An 8,386-nucleotide genomic window follows, 5' to 3' on the forward strand; every position below is an offset into this window, starting at 1 on the left:
CTGATAAACGCCGGAAAAATTACAAAGTCCAAAAAAAATTTTTTTTCAACTTTTTTCAATTTTACCCCCGTGGGATATATATTCTACCCACACACATTTGGAACTCTCCTGGGGTACCCTCACACATATTATTCCCTCATTTATTAGTGGATATTTTCACAAAAAAGTGAAATTTTCAAAAATCCAAAATATTGGCTGAAAACGACTAAATATCAAGGACTCAATAAGCGAATCGCTCTGGAACTGAAATCGGAATGCTCACTGACATTTCCCCTATCTGAAAGTCTGATAAACGCCGGAAAAATGACTAAGTCCAAGAAAATTTTTTTTTAAACTTTTTTCAATTTTACCCCGTGGGATATATATTCTAAACACACACATTTGGAACTCTCCTGGGGTACCCTCACACATATTATTCCCTCATTTAGTGGATATTTTCACAAAAAAGTGAAATTTTCAAAAATCCAGAAAATTGGCTGAAAACTACTAAATATCAAGGACTCATTGGGCGAATCGCTCTGGAACTGAAATCGGAACGCTCACTGACATTTCCCCTATCTGAAAGTATGATAAACGCCGGAAAAATGACTAAGTCCAAGAAAAATTTTTCTTAAACTTTTTTCAATTTTACCCCGTGGGATATATATTCTAAACACACACATTTGGAACTCTCCTGGGGTACCCTCACACACATTATTCCCTCATTTAGTGGATATTTTCACAAAAAAGTGAAATTTTCAAAAATCCAGAAAATTGGCTGAAATTGACTAAATATCATGGACTCATTGGGCGAATCGCTCTGGAACTGAAACCGGAACGCTCACTGACATTTCCCTTATCTGAAAGTCTGATAAACGCCGGAAAAATGACTAAGTCCAAGAACATTTTTTTTTAAACTTTTTTCAATTTTACCCCGTGGGATATATATTCTAAACACACACATTTGGGACTCTCCTGGGGTACCCTCACATATATTATTCCCTCATTTAGTGGATATTTTCACAAAAAAGTGAAATTTTCAAAAATCCAAAATATTGGCTGAAAACGACTAACTATCAAGGACTCATTGGGCGAATCGCTCTGGAACTGAAATCGGAATGGTCACTGACATTTCCCCTATCTGAAAGTCTGATAAACGCCGGAAAAATGACTAAGTCCAAAAAAAAAATTTTTCAACTTTTTTCAATTTTACCCCAGTGGGATACATATTCTACCCACACACATTTGGAACTCTCCTGGGGTACCCTCACACATATTATTCCCTCATTTAGTGGATATTTTCACAAAAAAGTGAAATTTTCAAAAATCCAAAATATTGGCTGAAAACGACTAAATATCAAGGACTCATTGGGCGAATCGCTCTGGAACTGAAATCGGAATGCTCAATGACATTTCCCCTATCTGAAAGTCTGATAAACGCCGGAAAAATGACTAAGTCCAAGAAAAATTTTTTTTAAACTTTTTTCAATTTTACCCCGTGGGATATATATTCTAAACACACACATTTGGAACTCTCCTGGGGTACCCTCACACATATTATTCCCTCATTTAGTGGATATTTTCCCAAAAAAGTGAAATTTTCAAAAATCCAGAAAATTGGCTGAAAATGACTAAATATCAAGGACTCATTGGGCGAATCGCTCTGGAACTGAAACCGGAACGCTCACTGACATTTCCCCTATCTGAAAGTCTGATAAACGCCGGAAAAATGACTAAGTCCAAGAAAATTTTTTTTTAAACTTTTTTCAATTTTACCCCGTGGGATATATATTCTAAACACACACATTTGGGACTCTCCTGGGGTACCCTCACATATATTATTCCCTCATTTAGTGGATATTTTCACAAAAAAGTGAAATTTTCAAAAATCCTAAATATTGGCTGAAAACGACTATCAAGGAGTCATTGGGCGAATCGCTCTGGAACTGAAATCGGAATGGTCACTGACATTTCCCCTATCTGAAAGTCTGATAAACGCCGGAAAAATGACTAAGTCCAAAAAAAAAATTTTTCAACTTTTTTCAATTTTACCCCCGTGGGATATATATTCTACCCACACACATTTGGAACTCTCCTGGGGTACCCTCACACATATTATTCCCTCATTTAGTGGATATTTTCACAAAAAAGTGAAATTTTCAAAAATCCAGAAAATTGGCTGAAAACGACTAAATATCAAGCACTCATTGGGCGAATCGCTCTGGAACTGAAATCGGAATGCTCACTGACATTTCCCCTATCTGAAAGTCTGGTAAACGCAGGAAAAATGACTAAGTCCCAAAAAAAAATTTTTTTAAAACTTTTTTCAATTTTACCCCCGTGGGATATATATTCTACCCACACACATTTGGAACTCTCCTGGGGTACCCTCACACATATTATTCCCTCATTTAGTGGATATTTTCACAAAAAAGTGAAATTTTCAAAAATCCAGAAAATTGGCTGAAAACGACTAAATATCAAGCACTCATTGGTCGAATCAATCTGGAACTGAAATAGGAACGCTCACTGACATTTGCCCTATCTGAAAGTCTGATAAACGCCGGAAAAATTACAAAGTCCAAAAAAAATGTTTTTTAAATTTTTTTCAATTTTACCCCCGTGGGATATATATTCTACCCACACACATTTGGAACTCTCCTGGGGTACCCTCACACATATTATTCCCTCATTTAGTGGATATTGTCATAAAAAAGTGACATTTTCAAAAATCAAGAAAATTGGCTGAAAACGACTAAATATCAAGCACTCATTGGGCGAATCGCTCTGGAACTGATATCGGAACGCTCACTGACATTTGTCCTATCTGAAAGTCTGATAAATGCCGGAAAAATGACTAAGCCCAAAAAAATTTTTTTTTCAACTTTTTTCAATTTTACCCCGTGGGATTTATATTCTACCCACACACATTTGGAATTCTCCTGGGGTACCCTCACACATATTATTCCCTCATTTAGTGGATATTTTCACAAAAAAGTGAAATTTTCAAAAATCCAGAAAATTGGCTGAAAATGACTAAATATCAAGGACTCATTGGGCGAATCGCTCTGGAACTGAAATCGGAATGCTCACTGACATTTCCCCTATCTGAAAGTCTGGTAAACGCAGGAAAAATGACTAAGTCCCAAAAAAAAATTTTTTACAACTTTTTTCAATTTTACCCGTGGGATATATATTCTACCCACACACATTTGGAACTCTCCTGGCGTACCCTCACACATATTATTCCCTCATTTAGTGGATATTTTCACAAAAAAGTGAAATTTTCAAAAATCCAGAAAATTGGCTGAAAATGACTAAATATCAAGAACTCATTGGGCGAATCGCTCTGGAACTGAAATCGGAATGCTCACTGACATTTCTCCTATCTGAAAGTCTGATAAACGCCGGAAAAATTACAAAGTCCAAAAAAAAAATTTTTTAAACTTTTTTCAATTTTACCCCGTGGGATAGATATTCTAAACACACACATTTGGAACTCTCCTGGGGTACCCTCACACATATTATTCCCTCATTTAGTGGATATTTTCACAAAAAAGTGAAATTTTCAAAAATCCAGAAAATTGGCTGAAAATGACTAAATATCAAGGACTCATTGGGCGAATCGCTCTGGAACTGAAATCGGAATGCTCACTGACATTTCTCCTATCTGAAAGTCTGATAAACGCCGGAAAAATTACAAAGTCCAAAAAAAAAATTTTTTAAACTTTTTTCAATTTTACCCCGTGGGATATATATTCTAAACACACACATTTGGAACTCTCCTGGGGTACCCTCACACATATTATTCCCTCATTTAGTGGATATTTTCACAAAAAAGTGAAATTTTCAAAAATCCATAAAATTGGCTGAGAATGACTAAATATCAAGAACTCATTGGGCGAATCGCTCTGGAACTGAAATCGGAATGCTCACTGACATTTCTCCTATCTGAAAGTCTGATAAACGCCGGAAAAATGACTAAGTCCAAAAAAAATTTTTTTTCAACTTTTTTCAATTTTACCCGTGGGATATATATTCTACCACACACATTTGGAACTCTCCTGGCGTACCCTCACACATATTATTCCCTCATTTAGTGGATATTTTCACAAAAAAGTGAAATTTTCAAAAATCCAGAAAATTGGCTGAAAACGACTAAATATCAAGGACTCATTGGGCGAATCGCTCTGGAACTGAAATCGGAACGCTCACTGACATTTCCCCTATCTGATAGTCTGATAAACGCTGGAAAAATGATTAAGTCCAAAAAAAAATTTTTTTCAACTTTTTTCAATTTTACCCCCGTGGAATATATATTCTACCCACACACATTTGGAACTCTCCTGGGGTACCCTCACACATATTATTCCCTCATTTAGTGGATATTTTCACAAAAAAGTGAAATTTTCAAAAATCCAGAAAATTGGCTGAAAACGACTAAATATCAAGGACTCGTTGGGCGAATTGCTCTGGAACTGAAATCGGACCGCTCACTGACATTTCCCCTATCTGAAAGTCTGATAAACGCCGGAAAAATGACTAAGTCCAAAAAAAAATTTTTTACAACTTTTTTCAATTTTACCCGTGGGATATATATTCTACCCACACACATTTGGAACTCTCCTGGCGTACCCTCACACATATTATTCCCTCATTTAGTGGATATTTTCACAAAAAAGTGAAATTTTCAAAAATCCAAAATATTGGCTGAAAACGATAAATATCAAGGACTCATTGGGCGAATCGCTCTGGAACTGAAATCGGAATGCTCACTGACATTTCCCCTATCTGAAAGTCTGATAAACGCCAGAAAAATGACTAAGTCCAAGAAAAATTTTTTTTAAACTTTTTTCAATTTTACCCCGTGGGATATATATTCTAAACACACACATTTGGAACTCTTCTGGGGTACCCTCACACATATTATTCCCTCATTTAGTGGATATTTTCACAAAAAAGTGAAATTTCCAAAAATCCAGAAAATTGGCTGAAAATGACTAAATATCAAGGACTCATTGGGCGAATCGCTCTGGAACTGAAATCGGAATGCTCACTGACATTTCTCCTATCTGAAAGTCTGATAAACGCCGGAAAAATTACAAAGTCCAAAAAAAAAATTTTTTAAACTTTTTTCAATTTTACCCCGTGGGATATATATTCTAAACACACACATTTGGAACTCTCCTGGGGTACCCTCACACATATTATTCCCTAATTTAGTGGATATTTTCACAAAAAAATAAAATTTTCAAAAATCCAAAATATTGGCTGAAAACGACTAAATATCAAGGACTAATTGGGAGAATCGCTCTGGAACTGAAATCGGAATGCTCACTGACATTTCCCCTATCTGAAAGTCTGATAAATGCAGGAAAAATGAGTAAGTCCAAAAGAAAAATTTATTCAACTTTTTTTAATTTTACCCCTGTGGGATATATATTCTACCCACACACATTTGGAACTCTCCTGGGGTACCCTCACATATATTATTCCCTCATTTAGTGGATATTTTCACAAAAAAGTGAAATTTTCAAAAATCCAGAAAATTGGCTGAAAACGACTAAATATCAAGCACTCATTGGGCGAATCAATCTGGAACTGAAATAGGAACGCTCACTGACATTTGCCCTATCTGAAAGTCTGATAAACGCCGGAAAAATTACAAAGTCCAAAAAAATGTTTTTTAAATTTTTTTCAATTTTACCCCCGTGGGATATATATTCTACCCACACACATTTGGAACTCTCCTGGGGTACCCTCACACATATTATTCCCTCATTTAGTGGATATTTTCATAAAAAAGTGACATTTTCAAAAATCCAGAAAATTGGCTGAAAATGACTAAATATCAAGGACTCATTGGGCGAATCACTCTGGAACTGAAATCGGAATGCTCACTGACATTTCCCCTATGTGAAAGTCTGGTAAACGCAGGAAAAATGACTAAGTCCCAAAAAAAAATTTTTTCAACTTTTTTCAATTTAACCCCCGTGGGATGTATATTCTACCCACACACATTGGGAACTCTCCTGGGTTAAACTCACACATATTATTCCCTCATTTAGTGGATATTTTCACAAAAAAGTGAAATTTTCAAAAATCCAGAAAATTGGCTGAAAATGACTAAATATCAAGGACTCATTGGGCGAATCGCTCTGGAACTGAAATCGGAATGCTCACTGACATTTCCCCTATCTGAAAGTCTGGTAAACGCAGGAAAAATGACTAAGTCCCAAAAAAAAATTTTTTTAAAACTTTTTTCAATTTTACCCCCGTGGGATATATATTCTACCCACACACATTTGGAACTCTCCTGGGGTACCCTCACACATATTATTCCCTCATTTAGTGGATATTTTCACAAAAAAGTGAAATTTTCAAAAATCCAGAAAATTGGCTGAAAACGACTAAATATCAAGCACTCATTGGTCGAAAAAATCTGGAACTGAAATAGGAACGCTCACTGACATTTGCCCTATCTGAAAGTCTGATAAACGCCGGAAAAATTACAAAGTCCAAAAAAAATGTTTTTTAAATTTTTTTCAATTTTACCCCCGTGGGATATATATTCTACCCACACACATTTGGAACTCTCCTGGGGTACCCTCACACATATTATTCCCTCATTTAGTGGATATTGTCATAAAAAAGTGACATTTTCAAAAATCAAGAAAATTGGCTGAAAACGACTAAATATCAAGCACTCATTGGGCGAATCGCTCTGGAACTGATATCGGAACGCTCACTGACATTTGTCCTATCTGAAAGTCTGATAAATGCCGGAAAAATGACTAAGCCCAAAAAAATTTTTTTTTCAACTTTTTTCAATTTTACCCCGTGGGATTTATATTCTACCCACACACATTTGGAATTCTCCTGGGGTACCCTCACACATATTATTCCCTCATTTAGTGGATATTTTCACAAAAAAGTGAAATTTTCAAAAATCCAGAAAATTGGCTGAAAATGACTAAATATCAAGGACTCATTGGGCGAATCGCTCTGGAACTGAAATCGGAATGCTCACTGACATTTCCCCTATCTGAAAGTCTGGTAAACGCAGGAAAAATGACTAAGTCCCAAAAAAAAATTTTTTACAACTTTTTTCAATTTTACCCGTGGGATATATATTCTACCCACACACATTTGGAACTCTCCTGGCGTACCCTCACACATATTATTCCCTCATTTAGTGGATATTTTCACAAAAAAGTGAAATTTTCAAAAATCCAGAAAATTGGCTGAAAACGACTAAATATCAAGGACTCATTGGGCGAATCGCTCTGAAACTGAAATCTGAACGCTCACTGACATTTCCCATATCTGAAAGTCTGATAAACGCCGGAAAAATGACTAAGTCCAAAAAAAAAATTTATTCAACTTTTTTTAATTTTACCCCCGTGGGATATATATTCTACCCACACACATTTGGAACTCTCCTGGGGTAACCTCACACATATTATTCCCTCATTTAGTGGATATTTTCACAAAAAAGTGAAATTTTCAAAAATCCAAAATATTGGCTGAAAACGACTAACTATCAAGGACTCATTGGGCGAATCGCTCTGGAACTGAAATCGGAACGCTCACTGACATTTCCCCTATCTGAAAGTCTAATAAACGGCGTAAAAATGACTAAGTCCAAGAAAAATTTTTTTTAAACGTTTTTCAATTTTACCCCGTGGGATATATATTCTAAACACACACATTTGGAACTCTCCTGGGGTACCCTCACACATATTATTCCCTCATTTAGTGGATATTTTCACAAAAAAGTGAAATTTTCAAAAATCCAGAAAATTGGCTGAAAATGACTAAATATCAAGAACTCATTGGGCGAATCGCTCTGGAACTGAAATCGGAATGCTCACTGACATTTCTCCTATCTGAAAGTCTGATAAACGCCGGAAAAATTACAAAGTCCAAAAAAAAAATTTTTTAAACTTTTTTCAATTTTACCCCGTGGGATAGATATTCTAAACACACACATTTGGAACTCTCCTGGGGTACCCTCACACATATTATTCCCTCATTTAGTGGATATTTTCACAAAAAAGTGAAATTTTCAAAAATCCAGAAAATTGGCTGAAAACGACTAAATATCAAGGTCTCGTTGGGCGAATAGCTCTGGAACTGAAATCGGAACGCTCACTGACATTTCCCCTATCTGAAAGTCTGATAAACGCCGGAAAAATGACTAAGTCCAAAAAAAATTTTTTTTCAACTTTTTTCAATTTTACCCGTGGGATATATATTCTACCACACACATTTGGAACTCTCCTGGCGTACCCTCACACATATTATTCCCTCATTTAGTGGATATTTTCACAAAAAAGTGAAATTTTCAAAAATCCAGAAAATTGGCTGAAAACGACTAAATATCAAGGACTCATTGGGCGAATCG

The sequence above is a fragment of the Phyllobates terribilis genome, unplaced genomic scaffold (genome assembly GCF_046119375.1).
Source record: "Phyllobates terribilis strain yellow unplaced genomic scaffold, ASM4611937v1 Scaffold_31__1_contigs__length_13893835, whole genome shotgun sequence".
NCBI classification, from domain to species: Eukaryota; Metazoa; Chordata; class Amphibia; order Anura; family Dendrobatidae; genus Phyllobates; species Phyllobates terribilis.